This window comes from Pseudophryne corroboree, chromosome 6 (genome assembly GCF_028390025.1).
Source record: "Pseudophryne corroboree isolate aPseCor3 chromosome 6, aPseCor3.hap2, whole genome shotgun sequence".
NCBI lineage: Eukaryota > Metazoa > Chordata > Amphibia > Anura > Myobatrachidae > Pseudophryne > Pseudophryne corroboree.
The window spans coordinates 148,711,577-148,737,536 of record NC_086449.1 but is presented as its reverse complement, the minus strand read 5'-3'; the positions used below and the strand labels follow the sequence as shown (position 1 = coordinate 148,737,536).

The 25,960-nt window shown below is 46.2% G+C and overlaps 1 protein-coding gene across 1 annotated transcript in view; it reads left to right on the top strand.

Annotated features, from left to right (window-relative positions):
* The window catches only part of FER1L5 (fer-1 like family member 5), a 926,196-nt gene that overhangs the window by 568,727 nt on the left and 331,509 nt on the right, over positions 1-25,960 (top strand). The gene's annotated exons all lie outside the window — the stretch shown is intronic.

Below are 25,960 nucleotides of genomic sequence, written 5' to 3'. Positions count from 1 at the left end.
CCTCAGGCATGTTGTGCTGCTGGAATCGTTCCCAAGGGGATGAGTGATGCAGGATATAGGCATCATGGCAAGACCCTGGGTAACCTGCAACCACACTGAGAATTCTAAGGTTAGCATCACACGCCACCTGCACATTGAGGGAGTGATGCCCATGTCGATTGACAAAGACATACCCCCTCACGTGTACAAAGACATACCCCCTCACGTGTGGTGCCCGAATCCCAATGTGGGTGCAGTTTATGGCCCCCAGCACATTAGGGAATGCTGAGGGCCAATAGAATGCCACCTTCAGGTCCTACCACTCGGACTCAGAACTTGGGAATGTGATATATGTGCGCCACAGCTTCTTCAAGGCATATAACACTTGAGTTAAATGCCTTGAGGAAGTGGCTTGTGTAACTCCCAGCGACCAAGAGCTCACAGACTGAGTGGTGCCTGTGGCAAAAAAGTGCAGGGCACACATTAATTTTTGCAGCCCAGCCATATGGCTCCAAATCATGTCTCACCTGCTCATATAAGTTCAAGAGGTTTGTGCGATTCAGCCGAAACATCTCCACCACCTCTTGATCTGTGAGGGAGTCCAGATACATCCTCGCACAGTACCTACGTAAAGCACAAAGTGGTCTGGGGACCTGGATCTGGTGCGCAGCCTGCACCCTCGTACTGCGCAGCTCCTCCAAACGTGCAATATCACATACACACAACTCAACTCCTGACAGCAAAAACTCCATTGCTCAATCCCTGACAGGTGCCCTGGATGATGTAGGGGTATTGGTAGGGGTGTTTTTGCTGAAAGTATGGCTCGCCTGTGCAAAAGGTAACCCTTTGGTTTTTTTGGGATGGTGGAAGTACTCCAAATCGCCTAGCTCTACCTGGTCTGTTTTGTGTGCGGTTTTTAGTCAATATTTAAGTGCGATTTCCAAAATCGCACCCTTTACATTTGCGATTTGTATACTTTTAAATGGGAAAACATCTGGATGCGATTTGAAGTGCAAAATAAAAATGACAGGTGAAAATGTGTGATTTTCTGTGGGAAAAATGTGAATTAGAGTGCAATTCGCATACTATTACATTTGCGAATTACTCAAAACAGACGATTTCGGCCTTTTTTTGACTAAAAGTCTCAAAAGCTGGAATTCAAAAGTCTTCCACCTCCCAGGTTTTCTAATTCAGGTTTACCAGCTTCAGAAACCATGTGCCTCACACTACAGGAGGCCATTCAAAAGTAACCCAGACCCAGGTCATTGTTCCTGTGTCACCGTAAGAACAAGGTGAGGGATACTATTCCAGCCTTTTTGTGGTACCAAAACCGGATGGTTCAGTGAGGCCCATTTTGAACTTCAGATCGTTAAACCCATATCTACGGGTTTTCCGGTTCAAAATGGAGCCTCTAAGAGCAGTGATCTCTGGTCTAGAGGAGGGGGCGTTCTTGGTTTCATTAGACATAAAGAATGCTTACCTCCATATACTGATATGGCCACCTCGTCAGGCTTACCTCAGGTTTGCTCTGCTGCGGGAACACTACCAATTCCAGGCGCTACCCTTCGGCCTATCCACGGCCCCAAGGGTATTCACCAAAGTGATGGCGGAAATGATGTTCCAACTAGGATTCAGGGTATGAACATTGTCCCCTACCTGGACAATCTGCTGATCAAAGCAAGATCAAAGGAATTACTGCTGGACAACATTTTCGGCACGACTTCCCTGCTATCACGTCATGGGTGGATTCTGAACTTTCAAAAGTCCCACCTGGAACCAATCCAGCATCTCCAGTTTCCAGGGACCACAACCACCTCAGAAGGTCTTCCCACAGACAAGGTGAAATCCCTTCAGGTGTTGGTTTGAGCTGTTCTGCAGAAGGACCGGGTCTCGGTACATCTCTGCACCCGTCTGATGGGGATAATGCTGGCCTCCTTCGGGGCAATTCCATTTGTCAGATTCCATACAAGGATATTCCAATTGGACCTCCTGAAGAAATGGTCGGGTTCACGTCTGCAGATGCATCAGGTCATACGTCTCTCACCGCAGGCCAGGATCTCTCTCCTGTGGTGGTTATGGTCCTCCAATCTCTTGGAGGGGCAGAGCTTCGGGATCCATGATTGGATTCTCTTGACCATGGACGCCAGCCTTCGGGGCTGGGGAGCAGTGACCCAATGGAAAACATTTCCAGGGCCGGTGGTCACACCTCGAAGCCTGTCTTCCTATAAACATACTGGAACTGAGAGTGATATACAATGCTCTGCTATGGGTAGCTCCTCTGCTCCAAGGCCGAGCCATTCAAGTACAGTCAGACAACGCCATGGCTGTAGCTTATGACAATCGGCAAAGCGGGACAAAGAGCAGGGCCTGCATGAGGGAGGTATCCAAGATCCTCCTCTGGGCCGAAAGGAACGCAAGGGCAGTGTTGGCCATATTCATTCCGGGAGTCGACAACTGGGAGGCGGACTTCTTCAGCCATCACGACCTCCACCCAGGAGAGTGGGGTCTTCACCCTTGGGTCTTTTGACTAATAACAGATCTGTGGGGCTGGCCACAGGTCGATCTCATGGGCTTTCGGCTCAACAACAAGCTTCAGAGCTATTGTTCCAGGCCGAGGTACCCAATGGCAACGGCAGTGGATGCGCTGACAACTCCATGGGATTACCAGCTGGGTTACCTGTTTCCTCCGATTCCGTTGCTCCCCAAGGTTCTAAAACGAATCAGAAGAGAGGGAGCTCAAGCAATTCTCATCGCCCCCAACTGGCCTCGGAGGGTTTGGTATGCGGATCTTCTGGACATGGCCATGGACGACCCCTGGCCCCTGCCGCTAAGGGATCTTCTTCAGCAAGGACCGTTTGTCTACCAGGACTTACAGCGGCTTTCTTTGATAGCATGGCGGTTGAGCGGAACCTTCTAGCTGAGAAGGGCATTCCGGGAAAGGTTATTACCGCCATGATTCAAGCTAGGAAAGCAGTCATGTTGAAGCATTACCACTATATCTGGAAACTATACCTCTCCTGGTGTGAGGGCAGAAACTATCCTCCTGCGGATTTCAACCTGGGGCGCTTTTTGCGCTTTTACAGGCTGGGGTGGATATGGGCCTAAGATTGGGCTCCATAAAGGTTCAGATCTTGGCCTTGTCCATTTTCTTTCAGAAGAAATTGGCTGTTATACCTGAAATTCAGACATTCCTGCATGGTGTCCTGCACATCCAACCTCTTTTTGTGCCGCCCACGGCACCATGGGATCTAAATGTGGTTCTGTCTTTTGTACAGTCCTCTTGGTTTGAACCTCTAATATCAGTGGATGACAAATATCTTACGTGGAAGACTTTTATGCTCTTAGCCTTGGCTTCCGCTAGGCGCATTTCAGAACTTGGCACTTTGTCCTGTAAAAGCCCCTACCTGGTCTTTTATGAGGACAGAGCAGAATTCCGGACTCGACAACTGTTTCTTCCTAAGGTGGTATCTGCATTCCACTTGAATGAGCCTATTGTGGTTCCAGAAGCTTCAACCTCTTCCTCAATTCCTGAGTCATTGGATGTGGTGTGAGTCCTGAGGATTTATGTCAAGAGAACTGCCACTGTCAGGAAATAGGATTCCCTCTTTGTGCTGTATGATGCTCTCAAAAAGGGTTGTCCTGCTTCAAAGCAGTCCTTTGCCCATTGGATTGGGCTTACTGTTCAATAGGCCTACGCTTCGGCGGCCTTGTCTTTTCCTCGGTCTATAAAGGCTCACTCCACCAGATCTGTGGGTTCTTCCTGGGCGGTAGCCCAGGGGTTTATCGGCCCTGCAACTGTCGGGCCGCTACCTGGTCAGGGACAAACAAATTTGTCAAGTTTTACAGGTTTGATACCCTGGCTGCAGAGGATGTCCAATTTGGACGCACGTTGTTGCAGGCGTCTCAGCACGTTCCCACCCGTTTTGGGAGCTTTGGGACATTCCCACTATAATAAGTGTCCCCAGTATCCCTTATGGATGATAGAGAAAAGAGGATTTTAATTTCCTACCGGTACATCCTTTTCTCGTAGTCCATAAGGGATACTGGGCGCCCGCCTCTGTTCTGCAACTTTCCTGCAAGTTATCATTCTTCTGTGAAGTTGTTTACAACAGCTGTTGCTGTTTATGTTTTGCTAGTTGTTGCTAGTTGGTTGTTTTGATGTGTTCTGGTTCGTTACCTCACCACTCATTGTTTATCTTGTATCCTCCTCTCAAGTATGTCCATCTCCTTCCGGCATGGTTTTCCTAGACTGAGCTGTGAGGGAGGGCATAGAGGAAAGGAGCCAGCCTTCGAGGCTGGGGAGTGGTAACCTATGGAAAACATCTCCAGGGCCAGTGGTCACACCTCGAAGCCTGTCTTCCTATAAACATACTGGAGTGATATACAATGCTCTGCTACAGGCAGCTCCTCTGCTCCAAGGCCGAGCCATTCAGGTACAGTCAGACAACGCCATGGCTGTGGCTTACGTCAATCGGTTTACCTTTTTTTGGACTTAACTGTGTTGATCTTAAAGTTTGGGTTTGGTGGTTATGCCTTAATTACTGGATGCACCTTGTTCTGTAGTCATTATATTTTTTGCCTAATCTAGGTGTTATTGCTTTCTGCATAGTTTAGTTTAGGGAGGGGTATTTGTTTCTATTTTCTGGGATTAGGTATGCTGTAGTTTGGGATGGTATACAGGGTGGGAGGTTGTGGGAGGGAGGGGTTAGTTTGTTATTTTTCTTGCCCATGTCGTTCTTTCTATGCGCTTCGTGGTACCTGATTAGGTGGCTCTTTCCTGCACTATTGGATGATTGTTCTATTGTTGTGTATACTTACTTTTATGCTTCCACTACTGTTAACTTTCTCTCTTTGAATGTGAGAGGTCTTAACGATAAAATCAAAAGGGCTTTCGTGCTCAGACAAATAAAGCAGTATGATTCAGATGTTAATTGTCTAATTGAGACTCATGTGGTTGGAGCTAAAGTTCTCTCTGTTAAGAAAATGTGGGTGGGGTGGGCGTACCACTCTACTCATACGTCTGCTTCTAGAGGGGTTTCTGTACTTGGGGAAAATGTGTTTTCCTAAAATGCAAAATTCATGCTGTATCCTTATTGTTGGTTGCTGTGTATATCCCGCCCCTTTTCTCCAACGATGTCCTTAAAAAGATAGCTGAGTTTATGGCCCTGCACCCTGATGTTCCTGCGATATGTAATGGTGATTACAATAATGTGATGAATCCTGTACTAGATAGGTATAGTAGGTCATCATCAGGTCCGGGCGCAGTGTAGGACAATTCTCCACGCTGGTAAATGGTAAAGGAAATGGGGCTGATAGATGCATGGAGAGAGAGGCGTCCTCATACTAAGCAGTATTCCTGTTTCCCCCTTACTCTGCATTTTCCAGAATTGATCTGTCCCGAGTGATACGTGATATACTGACAAGGGTTCGGACCATTACCTATGAAAATAGGGGCATCTCGGACCACTCTCCTTTGGTGGTACAAATAGATTTCAGGGCACAAAAGGGGCAGACTTTCTGGAAACTTAACTCGTTCTGGCTTACATGTATGGGTTTAGGTTTCAGAGTTGGAATCTGCATGAAGGGAGTTTTTAGAAATAAATACTGGTACGGCTACCACCTCAACCCTCTGGGATGTTTACATATCCTTTTTGAGGGGCACACTAATTAATTGGATTGCAGGCCTCAAGGCCTTCTATAGGAAGAGGGAATCAAAATTAGAAGCATTATGTAGATCCTCTGAAACTTGATTTACTTATTTACTCGATGGTCTTGACACTTCTAAATCAACATGGTTGGTGGCTCAGAGACTGTGGAGAGAATGTCTTGTTGAAAAGGCTGAATATAGATTGCTGTTTACTAAGCACTCACAGTATGCCACAGGCAATAGGCCAGGCAGCTATCTCGCCAAGCTTGCTAGAGCTGAGGGTACTGCTAACACAGTAGTAGGAATAATGGGAAGTCACAATGTCTTACGTACTCAAACCTCTGATATAGCATCAGAATTTCTTGATTATTACACAAACCTGTATGGGTCAGGATTAAAATATAATGTACCCAAGATAAGAGAGTATCTACGTACTATAACTATGCCCGTATTAACACAAGAGGCGAGGGTATTTTTAGATTCTCCATTCACGGCTGTCGAGATAGAAAACGCCGTTAAATCCTTTCCGGCTGGCAAGGCACCTGCTTTAGATGGTATACCTACTGAACTGAATAAAAAATAAAAAAAAATTACTTTTATGTACCCAGACTTCTGACGCTGTTTAATGATTTGTTTGAGCAGGGCTCATTGCCACGATCTATGTCGGAGGCACTGATAGTAGTATTGCTAAAGCTGGATAAGGATCCTAGGCAGGTCGATTCTTATCGTCCAATTTCTCTTATACCTGTAGCTAGTAAAATTTTGGCCAAAGTTCTGGCAATTAGGCTGAATTCGGTCATTTGCCAATTGATACATGGCGATCAGACCGGCTTCATGTCGGGTAAATCCATGTCGATAAATTAAGGACGTCCACACTTGTGTCATTCATAGTCTGCTTGGACGTCACTAATGTGTTTGATTCGGTGGAGTGGGCATTCCTGTAGGAGACCATAGACTGTTTTGGGATTGGCCCGGGGTTTATTAAATGGGTTAAACTATTATATTCAGCTCCTGTTGCGAGAGTATCGATCAATGGGTATATATCTTCCTTCTTTTCTCTGGTCAGAGGCACTAGGCAGGGATGCCCCCGTACGTCTACTCTATTCGCCCTGGCAATAGAGCCCTTCGCCTGCCTCAAACGGGTTAGTTCTGCGATAACAGGATTTACTATCGGGTATAGAGCTGATAAAATTGCCTTATACGCGTATGATATCCTTTTCTTTGTTTCACAATATAATATAACTATGCCATATATTCTGGATATTATCACTAAGTTTGGTGAATAAATGTATAAAGATATTAGTTAGAACCAATAGTGCTAGTGTACTCAAGCAGCCCACACCCAGTAAGACGATATCACTTGTTACCTCCAGAGAATTTCTAAACAACAAAATTACTGAATACTTCAGGCGCTATACACTTTGGGAATCCCAAGAAAATCTCATCTAAGTCAAAGACATAAATAAATAAAGAACATCATAGTGTAGACATATCCGTGATTTCTTTTTATCAAAATAGATGTCTTTTCTTGGACTCTTACCGCATGACAAGTCTACCAATTGTAGATTATTCAAGTGTGTGGGAGTGGACACCGCCGATTACAATTTTTGATTCAATTATGATCCTCCAATATGTTTCGGGTGTGACATAGAAGAGAAGAGAACAGTCTAATAGTGTAACTCTGTAATCTCCACCTTTGTGCGATCCACCAAATCCAAATATAGTCTCTTACCCTCAGGAATAGTCTACCATAAATGTAGACAACCACACATTTATACTCGAGCTGTCAATGCCGGCCCCTTTATCCACCAATATACCAACAGGCATATATAATAAAAAAGTAAAAAGCTTCCAATAGTAAAATATCCATAAAAAATAAAAACAGTGAATCCAAATGAACTCTTATCAAATGGTATTGTCTACATGCAAGCAGACAATAACACATGTGTGAATTTCCACAGGCGTCCCCGGAAATAGATGGTAAGTTTCACAGCAAGAGTCCACTGGGTCCCCGTTCCTCCTCAACAACGCGTTTGAAAACCGGTAGGTTTCTTTATCAAGGTATGCCTTGATAAAGAAATCTACCGGTTTTGAAATGCGTTGCTGAGGAGGAGCGGAGACCCAGTGGACTGTTGCTGTGGAACTTACCATCTATTTCCAGGGACGCCTGTGGAAATTCGCACATGTGTTATTGTCTGCTTGCATGTTTGTCACACCCGAAACATATTTTTTATGGATATTTTTATTTGATTAAATCTGGTAATATACTATTGGAAGCTTTTTCCTTTTTTATTATATATACCTGGTGGAATATTGGTGGATAACGAGGCTGGCATTGCCCGCCCCAGTCTAAATGTGTGGTTGTCTACATTTATGGTAGACTATTCCTGAGGGTAAGAGACTATGGGGTATATTCAATAAGAGTCGGATCCATTCCGACATGCAGTTGTCGGAATGGATCCGACAACCCCTATTCAATGGGCGGCCAAATCCGACTGTCGGATTTGGGCGTACACAGGGACCCGTCCTGCCGCTGCTGTCCGTGGCTGCAGATGTGCTGACAGCAGCGGCCAGGTGCGCAGATGGCGGTGGGCGAGAGCGGGACGGCAGTGGGGGTAAGTAGGGCGGCGGGGGGGAGCAGAGATCGGCGGTGGCAGGAGGAGCTGGCTGTAGGGGAACATGTCTGCGGCAGCGGGGGGAGGCGCTGCAGGGAGAGAGGTGCCTGGCCGGGGGACGGCAAGGCACTTCTCTCCCTGCAGCGCCTCCCCCCGCCGCCGCAGACATGTCCCCCCACCGGCCGTCGATCTCAGTTCCCCCAGCCGCCCACAGCACCACTTCTCTTCTCACCTCAATCCGACTTGTTTTCAAGTCGGATTGAGTTTGTCGGAAAAGGGGACAAAACCTGTCGGATTTCGCCCCATTTCCAACAGAAGCACATGGATCGGTGGCTGTTCCACCAATCCACGTGTTTTCCGACAAGTCAGGAATTCCCGACCTGTCTGAAAAAATCAGCCCCTATTGAATAGGTCGGAACCTTTTCCGACCTATTTCAGTCAGAAGCTGCTGTCTTTCCGACAAGACGGCAGCTTCCGACAGTTATTGAATACACCCCTATATTTGGATTTGGTGGATCGCACAAAGGTGGAGATTACAGAGTTACACTATTAAACTGTTCTCTTCTCTTGTACGTCACGGCGGTGTCCGCTCCCACACACTTGAATAGTCTACAATTGGTAGACTTGTCATGCGGTAAGAGTCCAAGAAAAGACATCTATTTTGATAAAAAGAAATCACGGATATGTCTACACTATGATGTTCTTTATTTATTTATGTCTTTGACTTAGATGAGATTTTCTTGGGACTCCCAAAGTGTATAGCGCCTGAAGTATTCAGTAATTTTGTTGTTTAGAAGTTTGGTGAATACTCTGGGTTGATGATAAATTGGGATAAATCATATATACTTCACTATAAAGGCCCATGCCCAGAAAATCCTAATTTCCCTGCCAATACGATGGGTAGACTCTTTTAAGTATTTAGGTGTCTGGGTTACTAATGAACCAGCCAGTTATGTGGATCTGAATGTCATGCCTCAGTTGGAATATTTGCGTTCCCGTGTAACTATGTGGGGGAACTTACCCCTCACGGTTACTGGTAGGGTAAATCTTATCAAAATGACTGCCCAACCAAAGCTACTTTATGCCCTGCAGCACTCCCCAATATATATTACTCAGAGGATATTTAACGTATAGATGGCCTCCTATCCCCTATTGTCTGGTCTAGCAAGTGGGTGAGGATTAAACTGAACACCTTAACTAGGCCAAGAGGCTCTGGAGGGTTAGCTCTTCCTATGTTCAGGTTTTATTATCTAGCGGCTCAGCTTGCCCACACTGTAGAATGGGTACGAGATAGGACAGGTACAGCTCTGCCCACTATATTGGTAGCTGGGCATATGCCTGGGCCTTGAATTTATTATTGAATGGCAATGTCACACTAATCAAAATACCAATAGTAAAACAAGCAATATTGGTATGTAAACAAGCCGCCATTACTCTTTGGCAGGAGGGTCAGGATCCAATTTCCCTCTAGAGGGTACTGAAGATTTTGGGGAACTACTTCAACTATGGTTGCGTGAGATCTGGGGTAGTTGGGGCATTTTCACGATTGGGCATTTATACCAAGAGGGAGCTATTCGAACCTTTGAGCAGCTGAGAACAGAATTTAATGTCCCAAATACTTATTTCTACCTTTATCTTCAGCTCAGGCATGCTTGTGTGACTCAATTCAAATGAACTCCTTTATGTATACAGGACTCACCTGTTAAGGAAATTAAGGAACTACTTACTTCACTTGGTCATAGACATCTAATCTCCACAGTCTACTCAACATTACTAACATCTCATCATGGTGAAGATTTGATACACCTTAAAGGGAAATGGGAGGGGGATTTAGACCCCTTAACACAAGATCTATGGAAAGCAGCTTTTGGTAGTCCCCGGGTTTTTACTACAGCGGTTCGATTTCAACAAATTCAGTTGTTTATACTTCACAGAGTTTACATTACACCTGAGATTTTGGTAAGGATAGGAGGTAGGAGTGAAGGTAATTGTCCAAAGTATGCTTCACCTGATGGCGCTTTTTGGCACTGTCAAAGTTGAAAAATATTGCAGTACACACATCAAGTACAAACTACACACAGATGGCCTCCGTGCGCGTACTTATTCTGCCGTGCGTGCACATATCCGCAATTTGCGTATGGTCGCTCCCGCGGTCCTGCGCATTAGCGCATGGTATGGGTATTTATGGTAGAGTTTGTGAACGCATGGAAAGCTATCAAAACACATTACATATTTAATCCAAATAGTGCACAACGTACACATAGTCTCCCTGCACCACATCAGTAAGTTACAGCAGTTTAAATGGTAACAGAACAAAGGGATTCACCTTTACAGGATAGGAGGGGACAGAACAAGGTTATAAGGTGGTGTTTGGTATCCAGCCGTAGGGTATTGTAAGGGTAATATTCCGGTGTTGGTTTGAAGAAGATCGCATGTTCCTGTGAATAGTTATGTGCAGGAGCAGAATATAGATATAAACTGTATTTACTGTACATTATGTATGCGGCGGGAATCCAGAGGAGACCACCTACAAGAGCAGTTGGAACAGACATCGCCCACCTATTCAAACCGACCTATGACCTCTCCTGTACTGTAAATGACCATCCCTGTGTCCAATGGACAAAGAGATTACAGTATCCATTGTGTTAGGTTTTGGAAGAATTGTATAAAGAGAGCCTGCTGCAGGCCTGGTCAGACACAAGACTCACAAAGTTATCTATCTAGATGACGGAGGACCAGACTGGGTAGCGCGGCGAAATCCAAACAAGTATGTAACATTGACTGTAGCCATTATTCTGTTGTATTGTATTGTATATATTGTAACCCCCTTTCAGTAATAATATGCTGTGGTGTCAGAACCCAGCAGTTTGATTACAATCTGGTGTCGTGTCTTCCTTTCCCTGCTAAGGTTTAAAGTGTATTATTATCGCATTGCATAACTGCTAAGGGTTTGCGGTGTATCTCTGGGTGTGTATGCGCTGTGTGTACTTTGTATCGTCAGCGCGGTGTTTGTGCGCAAAGTCCGTACACAGTACGGGACTCTTTACGCTAACAGCGTAAAGAGTACATAGAGTGTGTATTAAGTATAGCAGCCGCAGCAGCTCCATGGTAAAGTGTATTTAAAGTGTGTTTAAGGTATAGCTTTTCATTCCTGTATATAAATCAGCATTATCAATTGGGGGCTCCGTCAGGGTTTCCACATACTCACAGCCTAACAGGTCACAGCAGACTTAATCTATCAGCAAAAGGGTGGACAGAAAGTATCCTACGTAACCTTTTCTTGGTCGGTGGATACACTAAAAACCCTACTTGTGTGCTGATTAGATGACGTCTGCTCTATATGGTTTGTAGAGATGCTGGTAGAACCCGTAAAGTAAACAGGAAAAAAGCTATTTAAAAATCTGTGAATTTGTTTTGGGCGCCAAAAGCGTACACAACAAAAGGCACTTATACCCTTTGTATACCCTCTCACATTGTTGCCATAAGACTCAAATTGTTAGATTCATTTAGATCTGTGTGAAACCGGTTACATTTTGTTGCTATATAGTTAAAACTAAAATAAATGTTTAAGGAAGTAAGTGTAAAGCACAAACGCAGTCTGGCCTGGTTGTAAAGGTTTATACAGAAAGAAACTGTTGTTTTAAGTGAGCGATTATAGTTAGTATTGCTCACATTTGTAGAAGTTGTGTGATTTGTTTTATTGCGTACGCACATTGGTACACGTGGTACGGAACGTGAGGACAGCGTACAAAAACGTGCACGTGGCACAAGGCCGCACACGTGGCATAGAGGTACGCACAGTTGCGTAATTACGCAAGCTTGCGTAGGGTTGTGTGCGCATAATAAAACCACACGATAGTTCGTTTAGTTTAAAGGTGGGACAGTAGCCATGCTACAATAGCACAAAACTGCCCCGTTTCTAAAGCAGATTAGTATAAAAAAAATGTTTTTTAAATTGCCTCTGGGGTAAAGCTGCCAACCTGAATGAATCCAAATTTTCTGTACAGAAAAACAAAGTGTGTTTGAGTGAGCGAACGTAGGAGTGAGTGGATATTTGAACCCAGGGAATTCGGGATCCCGTCGTGTGGTACATCAAGTAAGTGGAGGCTTGGTGGCGTGAGGCGGCTGACTCACGTTAGTATAAAGTTTAATACGCAAATCGTGAGGTGATTTGCAAAGGAGCGTGATAGTGCACAAGTATTGCGAAGTATTGAAGTAAAAAGGTTTTTGTATTACGCTCCGGGCTGAAGGTCACAGTTTGTACATTGACCTGTGGTTGTACGGCAGATAGGTAACAAGTACCTATACGCTGTGCAATTGGACCGCGCGTTTGTGGGTGCGATATATACAGCGCAACTTGATACCCCTTTACGAACTTTTGCATAAAATCGCGGTATCATTAGCGCTGTGTAGAGCATACGCAAGCGTGATTTGTGTATAAGTGTATAGGGAGTTTTTGCTGGTCTCTCAGGAAAATCTCCAGCGGTGTATATTCACTGGAATAGGTAAGTCACTCCTAAACCGTTCCAGTGAATAGAAACCAGATAGGGGCCTCACTGGGTTCGCGGTGGTCACTATTGGAGTGAGTCGTGGTACTCAGCGGAGAAGGAGTGGGTGAAAGCGCTCTAAGAACTTTCACCGTCTATTCGTATTGTGCATTGGGGATTGCGTAAAAAGGAAAAAGTCAGCGATGGGATCTAATTGCACAAGCGGTGGACGTTTTGTAGCCAGGGTTCAGGTTGAAGAGCCGCGGCCCAAGGGGTCAGCGAGGTTTGTTATGTGTGGTAAATATGGATCACGCACGGAAGACTTTTTGTCTGAATGGGTACGTATGACTGACAAAGATAGGGTACCATTCCCTAGGGTGGGCAGCTTTGAACCAGAGGTATTACAGAACTTAAGGATAAGGATATGTCTGGTAAAATTCAAGAAACAAAGGATTAGACATACAGATTGTTTAAATTTATGGCAACAGGAGGGGGATGCGCAGCAGGTTCCAAACCTAGCGGGAAAACAATGGCGACCGCACCACCACCACCATATATTGTGGGGGAGAAAGTGGCTACAGACAATGGTACATTGGTACAGGATAGGAGAGTAATTGATAAATGTACTAACGCTAACCCTTGCCAGCTGTATCCCATTTTAAATTTTTCCCAGGACTGCGAGCAGGAAGATGAGCCCAGCACGATATCGGCACTCTCTCTAGCAGCCACCATACAGGACACTCAGGTGGGCATGGCCCAACCAACAAGAGCAGTAGTCAGGCCCCCTAGCGGAGGGATAAGTGAGGTCGTGTCCACAGGTAAGTACGGTACCATACATTATGCAGAGACAATAGCTCCCCACATTGTAGAATCAAACCAGAATGATGTAATTGAATTAAATCCTGTCAGGGTGATTGCAGTCCCCAATGGGAAGACTGACGCTCAGGGAGTCACTCCCATCAGGAACATTGCCATGCACTGTCCCTGGTCCCGAGCAGAGTTTAGGTCAATTATGTCAGAATTTCCCGATCCCAGAAAAGATCTAGTCGCATGCCAGAGGTTCATTAAAGAGTTAGGTAACGCCAACGAACCCATGAACAAAGATTGGTGAACAGTGCTACGGGTATGTTTACCCTCAAATATTGACCTCGCAAAATTCATAACTGATTGTAAGTAAGACGCAGAAGTACCTCTCACTGATGAATACAATCAGGAGAATGTACGGCAAATCAATCTGCAATTAGGAGTATATTTCCCTACTGTTGTCAAATGGAATAAAATCATTTCCATAAGACAAAAGGAAGGTGAAATGGCATCCGAATATTTCCATCGAGCACTGCAGGAAATGTCTAGATACACTGGGATTGAGGACATAAAAGATAATGCGCATCACGGGGAGGTAGCTGTGACTGTATTAATGGACGGGTTAAAAGAGGCATTAAGAGCAAGGGTACAGACCTCTCTACCAAACTGGAGAGGTATCTCGGTGGCTGCATTGAGAGAGTCCGCTATCGAGCACGACAGGAACATCAGTAAGCACAGGGAGTCTCAGGGGGAAAAGCTGATGACAGTGATTATAGACGCACTTACCAAAAAGCCATATCAGCCGAAACCCCAGATCCCTGATGGTAAGTCACGTATAGTAACATGCTATGCTTGTTACTAGGTAAGACATTACTCGAGGGAATGTAAGAATAAAGGTACACATAATGTATACCGACCCCCTAGACCAGGATATGAACCACACTACAATGCACATAATTGGGATCAGGGACCACTTAGGAGAAATTACGAGCCACATGCAGGGGAAACAAGGAGGTACCCACCAAGGAGAGACTCGCATGCCTCCGAAAATTCTCAGCTACCCCCCTCACATATTGTAGCTGCCAATGCGCTGCGAGAGGGTCTCAACACACAATAGGGGTTGGGCCACACCTGTAGTCTGCAGCTAGTGAAGTTGATTGCTAGCCTTGGTAGTGAACCTGAGGCAACGGTTGATGTAGCTGGTGTACCATTACCTTTTCTCGTAGATACAGGGGCGGCCAGGTCAGTGTTAAATTCAACGATAGGTATAAAAACCACGGGTAAAACAATTTCGGCAATGGGAGTAACAGGAACTGTGCAACAATACCCTTTGAGTAGACCGGCAGAGATTACGACAGGGCCTTTGCAAACCAAACATTCTTTTCTGCTGGCTGCATCGGCTCCGACTAATCTACTCGGCAGAGATTTATTGTGTAAAATGCGGTGTGTCATATATTGTACTCCTGAGGGTGTCTTTTTGGATATACCTGGGAACCACGCTCAAGAAGTACAAGATATATTAGACACCCCTCAAAGGCTAATGTCGCATTCTACTGTTATAGACAAGTGTCCATAAAAGGTAGAGGAAATGATCTCACAAATACCGGGTTCCCTTTGGACCAAAGATGGACAAGACACTGGATTGATGGCGAATGTAGCTCCAGTAGTAGTACAAGTAAAAGATGGTAGGACAGCTCCAAAAATCCCTCAGTATCCTCTGAAGCCAGAGGTAGAATTAGGAGTGTACCCTGTCATAGAGCGGCTGCTACAGCAGGGCATCCTAGTCAGGACGTCCAGCACCGCCAATAGTCCCATCTTCACTGTGAAAAAGAGTGGGGGGAGGGGTTACAGGCTAGTGCAGGATCTAAGGGGGATAAACAAGATAGTTGAGAGCCAATTCCCCGTAGTTCCCATTCCAGCTGTCATCTTCATGCAAATTCCCTGTACGGCAAAATTTTTCACTGTCATTGACCTCTGTTCTGCTTTCTTTTCTGTCCCTCTTCACCCTGACAGCCAATACCTTTTTGCTTTTACATACAGGGGAGCAGGGGTGTATCTAGGGGCCTGAGCGCCCCTGGCAAAGTAAGGGACCGGCGCCCACCCCCCTTTGGACACAGAGGGGGAGTCACAGGAGTGGGAAAGGGCAGGGAACCTGAGGGGTAGTTAAAGGAGAGGGTGTATGCAGGGACACTGATGGGGAGTTATACGGAGGGGTGTAGTAGTGTATGCCGGCGGCTGGGCTCCCGGCGACCAGCATACCGGCGCCGGAATCCCGACCGCCGGCATACCGACACGACCGCCGGCATACCGACAAGCTGGGCGAGTGCAATGAGCCCCTTGCGGGCACTGTGGCGCGCTACTCTATCTATTCTCCCTCCAGGGGGGTCGTGGACCCCCAAGAGGGAGAATAGATGTCGGTATGCCGGCGGTCGGGATTCCGGAGCTGGCATGCTGGGAGTCGGAAGCCCGGCCGCCGGCAAACAGAAGACCATCCATACGGAGGGTGAGGGCGGGGCCACTGAGAGGGATTTGATGCCGAGGAGGAATTTATAGGGAGGGGGAGGGCAGGGACACTGAGGGGGGTTACAGGATTACTTATGGCAGGGACACTGAGGGGGAATTATAGGGAGGGTGGGGGCAGTGACATTGAGGGGAAGTTATAGGTAGGCTGAAGGCAAGAACACTGAGGGGGAGTTACAGTGAGTGTGAGGGCAGGGACACTGAGGGGAAGTTACAGGGAGGGTGAGGACAGGGACACTGAGGGGGGAGTTACACGGAGGGTGAGGGCAGGAACACTGAGGGGGAGTTACAAGTAGGGTGAGGGCAGAGCCACTGAGGGGGATTTGACACCAAGGGGGAATTATAGGGTAGGTGAGGGCAGGGATACTGAGGGGGGTTACAGGGGGGTTGAGGGCATGGACACTGAGAGGGAAGTTACAACGAGGGTGAGGGCAGGGACACTGAGGGGTGAGTTACAGGGAGGGTGAGGGCAGGGATACTGAGCGGGAGTTACAGGGAGGGTGAGGGCAGGGATACTGAGTGGGAGTTACAGGGAGGGTGAGGGCAGGGATACTGAGTGGGAGTTACAGGGAGGGTGAGGGCAGGGATACTGAGTGGGAGTTACAGGGAGAGTGAGGGCAGGAACACTGAGGATACATACACAAAACCACTAAACTTACTAAAGCAGACTAAACACACTTAGCTTATCAGGGCCTCTTCCAAGATGCTGCTGTCACACCTTAGGCTCCTCTTCTCTCCAGACTCCAAGATTTCAGCCGCTGAGTGCCAAGTCACTATGAAAATCTCCCAGTAGTCACCTCACCACTGGTCACGTTAGGGATGAGATAAGGGGAAGGTCACTGGGTGCAGCTGTAAAGTCTCTGCTCTGGCTCACTTCTGCCTAGGAGGAGGTGGAGAAGCTTGCCTTGTTGGACATCTGATCCTCTATGCCTGCCGTGGTTGAAAGAAAGTCCCCTGAGGTACATTACAGAGACTTTACTGTGGTGTGCACTACAGTACAGGCTTTCAGACATAGCTGCTCCACTGCATGTCATACTATAAATTGATAGGCAGTAGTGGGGCAGGTGCAGCATCGGTCAGCCTGTACTGTGTGTAAATGCTACAAAGACCTTTGACAGTTTTTGCCATGGGTGCCCGTCCCGCCCCCCATGGGTGCCCACTCATCTGTGAATGCCCCTCTGGCGGGTGCCCTGCCCCATCATCCCTCATCTTCAAGTGACCCTCCGGCGGGTGCCCCCACCAGTGGGTGCGTGTCTTGCCCCCCACTCGCGCGCAGGGGCAAACGCAGAATTTTTAGGGGGGGGTTTCCAGATATGAGAGGAGAGAGAGCGAGCACATATATGGGAAACTCCAACCCAATTCAAGTGTGTGTGTGTGTGTGTGTGTGTAAGAGATATTCTGTACACACAAAGGCAAGGAGACATGGGGAGGGAGAGACAGAGACAGAAATGGGGAGAGAGGGGAACACGAGGAGGGAGAGAGAGACAGAGAGAACGGCAGACATGCAGAGAAGCTGAGAGACAGACAGACATGGGGGGAGAGAGACAGGGACAGAGAGCGGCAGACACGCAGGGAGACAGACAGAGATGTGGAGAAAGACAGAGACAGAGAGAGGGAGAGAGACAGTTATGGAGAGAGAGTGTGACATGGGTATGGAGAGACAGAGATGTGGAGAGAGAGAGAGAGAGAGAGAGACAGATGTGGAGTGAATGAAATGTGGAGGGAAAGACACAGAGAGAGAGAGACAGACATGGGGAGGGACCGATACAGGAAGAGAGAGTGAGACACACAGACATGGGGAGGGAGGAGGAGACATGGTGAGAGAAAGAGAGACAGACACAGGAAGATAGATGGAGAGACACAGGGAGAGAGAGACAGGGTGAGAGATAAACACAGGGAGAGAGATGGAGAGAGAGTCATAGACACAGGGCGAGAGATGGAGAGAGAGAGAGAGACGGGGAAAGAGACAGACAGGGAGAGAGAGAGACATGAGGTGGGAATACTCTCAGCACTCACCCGATCAGCCAGCTCCCCTCCAGCACGCGAGCCACAAAGTTGCTGCAGAGTCACTTCCTGCTTCTTCACCCGGCCAGCTCTGTCTCTGTCTCAAAGGCCCATGGGAACTGCCTGAGAGGAGCTGGCCGGGTGAGGAAGTGACTCAGCAGCTCCCCCTATGTTTAGTCAGCCCAGCCTCCACGTAATTCTAAAGAGGCTGTGCACTACACATACACAAACAGCCTGTCTTGCCGGCCGCCCGGACTGAAGCTGAAGCTTCAACATCTGTCTTGTGCACTGATAGATCGGAGCGCAGGGGGAGGTTTCCAGGCACTCGGACCCCCTTCACCCTCCGTGCACATATGCTGCGGGAGTCCTGCCCCCCACCCGCGGGTTCCGCATCATCTGCAAGTGCCCCATCTCACCTGCGGCTGCCCCCCCCCCCACACCTTTGGTTGGCGCTGCACTTTTCACATCAGCTAGTGCTCGCTGCTGCTCCCTCTCGGCCAGCGCTGATACTTCTCAGACAAAAAAAGCATCAGTGAGCTTAGATGACAGACAGCACTGGCCGCGGGTGGCACAGCCAGGCGGCGCCCCCTCTCGGTGGGCGCCCCTGGCGAGTGCCATCCTCGCCAAACAGTAGATACGCCCCTGCAGGGGAGTACAGTGCACCTGGACTCGACCTCCCCAAGGTTTCATTGACAGCCCGAGTATTTTCTCTCAGGCCTTGCATGACTGTTTACAATCCTTTCAACCTGAGACTGGATCAGTGCTAATACAGTATGTCGATGACTTATTGTTATGTTCTGACTCACTCGAATCGTCCTTGAAAGACACGAAACAGCTTCTGTTTCATCTTTCCCAAACGGGACACAAGGTTTCAAAGGATAAGTTGCAGTTGTGCCAGACCAGGGTAAAATATTTGGGACATTGCTTGACTCAAGGACTTAGACACCTCACCGCTGATAGAATACAGGCGATTCGCGACATGACTCTGCCACAAACGCAACAACAGATCCGCACTTTCCTTGGAATGTGTGGGTACTGTCGAAAATGGATTCCAGGGTTCTCTATACTGGCTTTACCTTTGCAAGACATGGTCTCTTCAAACAAACCACAACGGGTCTCGCACACAGATGAGTCCGAACTGGCATTTGAGAGACTCAAACAGTGCCTATCACAGGCACCTGCATTAGGTATGCCAGATTATGAGAAGCCCTTTGAATTGTACGGTACCGAAAGTGCAGGTTGCGCGGCAGGGGTTTTAACACAGAGACATGGTGATGCCAGCAGACTGGTAGCATACTACAGTGCACAGTTGGACACTGTAGCGCGGTCTCTCCCCACTTGCTTGCGAAGTGTTGCAACGATAGCTTTGCTGGTAGGTAAAAGCGAGGACGTAGTGTTAGGACATGGCCTGACCATTCATACACCTCATGCAGTATCAGCCTTACTGAACTCAGCCCAAACCAGACATGTCTCATCTGCTCGGTTTACAAAGTGGGAATTATCACTGATGGCCCCGGTAAACATCACCATTAAGAGATGCAGCTCACTAAATCCTGCAACTTACTTGCCAATTGTGCCTGGACAGGCACAAAGGGTGGAGGATGAGAATAATGGTGAAGGAGGATTTAGTGCAGATACTGATACGCATGATTGTATGGAATACCTGAATCAGACTTTCACAGCGAGACCTGACATCAGTGACAACCCACTGGAAGGAGTTGACTTTACCTTCTACACTGACGGTAGTTGCCACAGACAGACAGCATCGGGAGACTTGTGTACTGGATATGCAGTTGTAGATGACAGAGGTATCATAAAAGCTGAACCCCTGGGCCCACCGCACTCAGCACAAGTTGCTGAGTTGGTCGCCCTAACCAGAGCATGTGAATTGGCCAAGGGTAAGTCAGCTAATATATACACATATTCTAGGTATGCCTTTGGAGTAGTGCATGATTTCGGGGCCCTATGGCGCCTCAGAAATTTCATGACGGCAGCTGGCACACCTGTAGCGCATGCGTCCCACATAAAAAGACTTCTAACGGCGATACAGGAACCAGACAGAGTGGCTGTTATCAAGTGCAAAGCACATACTTACAACCAAGACCCAATTTCACTTGGTAACAGCCGGGCAGACAAAGCTGCTAAATCAGCAGCCAGCACCCCCATACAAATGAACATCACATCACTGATGACATTCAACACAATACACAAAAATTAATTGAAATGCAAGATTTGTGTTCATTACAGGAAAAGGCGGTCTGGAGGTCAAAGGGGTATGGCCAGGAGTCCTCAGGACTTTGGACAGGTGGACATGGTAAGCCAGTGGCCCCCAGAGCATATCTTCCAAGTCTAGCTGAGGCAGCACACGGTCTGACTCATCTGGGCAAAGAGGGTATGTGCAAGCTGGTAAGAGCCTACTGGTGTGCGCCAGGATTCTCTTCTCATGCAGGTAAGAGAGCAATGACATGTTTTACTTGCTTGAGGAAGAATATTGGAAAGTCAATACCAACAGAGCCATCCCATATCCCTCCGACAGACGGACCTTTTCAGGTAATACAAATCGATTTCATACAGTTACCACCCTGTAGGAATTTAAAAATATGTGTTAGTTTGTATTGATGTATTTTCCAACTGGGTAGAAGCGTTCCCTGCTGCCACAAATACTGCTACATTCACTGCAAAGAAAATTGTGCAGGAATTTGTGTGTAGATATGGTATCCCTAGAATAATTGAAAGTGACCGGTACCCATTTTACAGGTGAAGTCTTTCAGGTCATGTGCAAACTGATGGGAATTAATAGCAAGCTGCATACTCTGTACCGTCCACAGGCGAGTGCAAAGGTGGAGAGAGTGAACAGCACTAACAAGCTGAGCAAATTAATGGCTGAAACTGGATTGTCGTGGCCAGAAGCTTTGCCACTAGTGTTGTACAGCATCAGAACCACTCCCAGGTCTCCCCTTAACCTATCACCTTTTGAAATTCTTTTTGGTCGACAACCTCATGTAATGATAGACCTCCAGGATGATTTGAAATGTAATAATGAAGTGACTGTGAAATATTTGGTTGGGATGAGCCAGCAGCTGAGAAATCAGCAAAGAAATTTAAAGCTGGTGATTCCCAACCTACCGAACAGTAATTGTCATGACATTGAACCTGGGGATTATGTGATGATTCGAAACTTCTTACGCTCAGGTTGCCTCATAGACAGGTGTGAAGGACCATATCAAGTCTTGTTAGCACGACAGCATTGAAGGTCGCCGAAAGAGAGACTTGGGTCCACTCATCCCACTGCAAGAAGGTCGCTGACCCGGAGAGAACTCGTGACAAAGAGCAGAGTGTAGAGAATCTCGTATCACTGGAGTGTATTCCGGGAAAGTTGAGAGGCAGGACTGTTGAAGGGCATCTGAGCACAGAGAGTAACAAGACCTAGAACGGTTGTCGTACCACTTTCTTTTTTCACCTCCCCCTGCATTTTTCCTTTCTTTTCTCCTTCTTATTTTCCTCCTTTCCCCTAACGAAATGGATCGATCACAAGAGACTGCGTTTCGGGTTCTGTTAGTAATTCTGGTTTTTATAAGGCAGTTTGTTTTGGTGAGGGTCCCAGAGAGGTCGAGCAGGGATCTGGAATGGGTTCTGATGGCAAGTATGAATTTGTAGGATCTCAGGATCAGCGCATCACTTTAGTAAAGGCTGGCATCAGTAAGCGCTCTGGTAGCCAGGGAACTCGGAGGCACTGTGAGGGGTTATTGTCTGATGAATATTGTATTTGTAGGGATTGTGAGAATATAGTTGAGGATGGGTGCATCCAGAGATGTCAGTACAACCTTAATATCGACATGGGCCGTCATCCGTTGATTGATTACCACTCACTAGTGGGTAAGGTCTTAAACCAGACAGAATGCTGGGTGTGCTCACAGGTACCTCAAGGTCAGAGCAAGTCAGGATTAGTACCGTACCCTTTAGCAATAGATGAGGTACTCAAATTGCGGGGTGGGAGACCGGTGGACAAGAAATTCACTATCTCTAGGCCCCCTAGCTTGAAGCTCCACCAGTATCATGTAGACAGGTCCTTACTGTGCTTTAATATTTACAATTACCAAAAACCAGGAAATTGGGAAGTGACGTGGAGTAACCAGACAATTACCTTTTCACACAGAGCTGATAGGATACCCATAGACTCTGAACTTGTACGCCAAATAGCCAACAGTGGGAGGTATTTCCGGTATAGGTATACTCGTGGAAGCAAGACCATGTGGGTTGGAAAAGTATCGCCAGGGTATTGTGCTCATATCATCCAGCCCGATACTTGTACTGAGCAGATGGGAGAACTAGGGATTGGTTTCTTTACTTGGAAAATTTGTAATATGGTGATGTTATATTTTGTCCCCTATGTTCTCCCAGATGATGCCTATTTCATATGTGGGAGGAAGGCGTACAAGTGGCTTGCCCCGAGCTCAGAGGGATTGTGTTATATTGGGAGAGTACTGCCAGAGGTCATGACCATAACCCATGATAAGATGAAAGATGTTCACCGCAGTGCTCAGGCTCCTTATACTCATACTCACTATGAACACATCATCAAGAGACACCTCACAGATAGGGCAGAGCACGCAGCCTCTGATTTGATCCACGAATCCAACGGGATTCAATTCCTTCTCGCATTAGACATCACCCGTACTGCCAGAGGAATTATAAATTATAGGTATATCCATGCGCTAGCGAACTTGATAGATAATATCACTGAGATGTATGATGACACCTTCAGGTATATGGGAAGGGAGTTACAAGCTTACAAGAAGGAACTGATTCAGCACAGGATGGTCCTTAATTATGTCACAGCCGTGACAGGTGGGTACTGTGTTACTCTGGCAACTCAATATGGTGTGAAGTGCTGTACGTATATTACGAACAGCACTGACGACCCCACGGAGATCATCGATCAAAAGATGGTCGATATCTTGCAGTTGAAGTGGGAGTTCAGGAGGAAGCACAACCTTACCTTAGCGACTGTGAGTAATGAACTAACCGGCTGTGTCTCATGGTTGAACCCACGCAAATGGTTCTCAGGGTTAGGAGAGTGAGCTCAGAATGTCATCATGAGTGTAGGGAAGTTTCTCCTATGTATCCTGGGAGTCGTCATAATTATTGGTTCGATATTTAGGTGTGTTAGAATTCTAATGTGGCGCAAGCACGGCACAACTCTGATGAGTCTAAGGAGCGAGGGCGCTGTTATAGCAGCAGATTTAATTTATGACCCATCCATAGAGACAGTGTTATGATAAGGATTGCAAATGAATTCCATGGCCTGTTTCTTTCACCCGTTTTTCTTTTGTTTCCCCCTCTGCCCATATACATCCATCCGGAAAAAGACGTCAGCCCTACCCAAAATGTTTATGTGAATGTATTTTCATATATGTGTCTTATCTTCATCTCTGCAACCGCCAGCTAATGGCACACATAGTCGACAGGTGATATCCACATATACTAGCACTCACATATGTTTCCCCCTCCATGTATCATCAACTAAATGTGCACCCCATTTGTTGGAACAAGAAGCCAAAAAGAGCTCGGTAGTGTTTGTTGCCCCATTTACAGACCCTTAATACGGGATGAGAAGGATTTAATGTATACTTCGCAATACCTCGAAGCTTATTACATATACGGCACGATGATACATGCCCCTCAGACATGGATTCATACATACATGCTTTTTACTATCCCACTTGGTCATAAATTTCCCACCTACAACTCTTCCCCGACCATCCAAATTTCTGTAGATATTGTGTAGATATTTTTCTGTTTATTGATTAGATAGTGGCAGTTATTGGTGACTGCCAAAGGGTGGACTGTCAAAGTCGAAAAATATTGCAGTACACACATCAAGTACAAACTACACACAGATGGCCTCCGTGCGCGTACTTATTCTGCCATGCGTGCACATATCTGCAATTTGCGTATGGTCGCTCCCGCGGTCCTGCGCATTAGCGCGTGGTATGAGTATTTACGGTAGAGTTTGTGAACGCATGGAAAGCTATCAAAACACATTACATATTTAATCCAAATAGTGCACAATGTACACATAGTCTCCCTGCACCACATCAGTAAGTTACAGCAGTTTAAATGGTAACAGAACAAAGGGATTCACCTTTCCAGGATAGGAGGGGACAGAACAAGGTTATAAGGTGGTGTTTGGTATCCAGCCGTAGGGTATTGTAAGGGTAATATTCCGGTGTTGGTTTAAAGAAGATCGCATGTTCCTGCGAATAGTTATGTGCAGGAGCAGAATATAGATATAAACTGTATTTACTGTACATTATGTATGCGGCGGGAATCCAGAGGAGACACCCACAAGAGCAGTTGGAACAAACATCGCTCACCTATTCAAACCGACCTATGACCTCTCCTGTACTGTAAATGACCATCCCTGTGTCCAATGGACAAAGAGATTACAGTATCCATTGTGTTAGGTTTTGGAAGAATTGCATAAAGAGAGCCTGCTGCAGGCCTGGTCAGACACAAGACTCACAAAGTTATCTATCTAGATGACGGAGGACCAGACTGGGTAGCGCGGCGAAATCCAAACAAGTATGTAACATTGACTGTAGCCATTATTCTGTAGTATTGTATTGTATATATTGTAACCCCCTTTCAGTAATAATATGCTGTGGTGTCGGAACCCAGCAGTTTAATTACAATCTGGTGTCGTGTCTTCCTTTCCCTGCTAAGGTTTAAAGGGTATTATTATCGCATTGCATAGCTGTTAAGGGTTTGCGGTGTATCTCTGGGTGTGTACGCGCTGTGTGTACTTTGTACCGTCAGCGCGGCGTTTGTGCGCAAAGTCCGTACACAGTACGGGACTCTTTACGCTAACAGCGTAAAGAGTACGTAGAGTGTGTATTAAGTATAGCGGCCGCAGCGGCTTCATGGTAAAGTGTATTTAAAGTGTGTTTAAGGTATAGCTTTTCATTCCTGTATATAAACCAGCATTATCAGCACTTATTGTGGACATGTCCTGTGATTGCCTCGTTCTGTACAGCTGTTATTAGAATTATTACTCTCACAGGAATCCTATGGATGTTTGTACCCCACAAATGTGTATTTTGGCAGCCTATGAAGAGGATGTGATAGATAGATGTACACAATGTTATGTGATTAATCTATGTACCTTGGCAAAAGTTTGTGTAGCTAGATTGTGGATGGCTAAATCTGGTCCTACTACAGGTGCGTGGATCTCATTGGTCAATGAAGTAGTGTCCAGGAAGACAGAAGCCAAATACCTCCAAATATGGGATAGATGGTTAACGTCTCCTTACTATAAATGTCCCGTGACATGAGTAAACTTGACCATCTAGGCCACATTTTTTACAAAAAAAAGTTTACTGTTATTCTGTTTGAGACCACTCGCATGATAATGATAAATGGTTGGCCAAAACTGTATGACATTAAAAGACACACATTAGATTTTTTTATCCAATATTGGAGCAATAATTACGAATGTTTCTTATCCAATTTACTCAATATTTCATTAATTTGGGTTGTATGCTCAGAATAACTTGGAGGAACTTCAGAGACCACAACTGATTATTATGTATAGACAAATTTATTTTATTGAATGAACGGAATGACACAAGGGGCCAAATGTAATAGAGTGATAGTTTCAGAAAGTGAGAGATTTGGTAAGGTTTTGCAGTTTTTTTTAAAGTGGCAATCATTTACACATCAAGATCAACCTGGTTTTGCAGTGTAAATTATTGCCACTTTAAAAAAATCTGAAAAACCTTACCAAATCTCTCACTTTCTGAAACTCTCACTCTATTACATTTAGCCGAAGCTGTTAGTGTTGTATATGCGTTGTTTACTCAATGTATGTTTGAATTGCAAAACTCGAAAAAAATTATTGGATT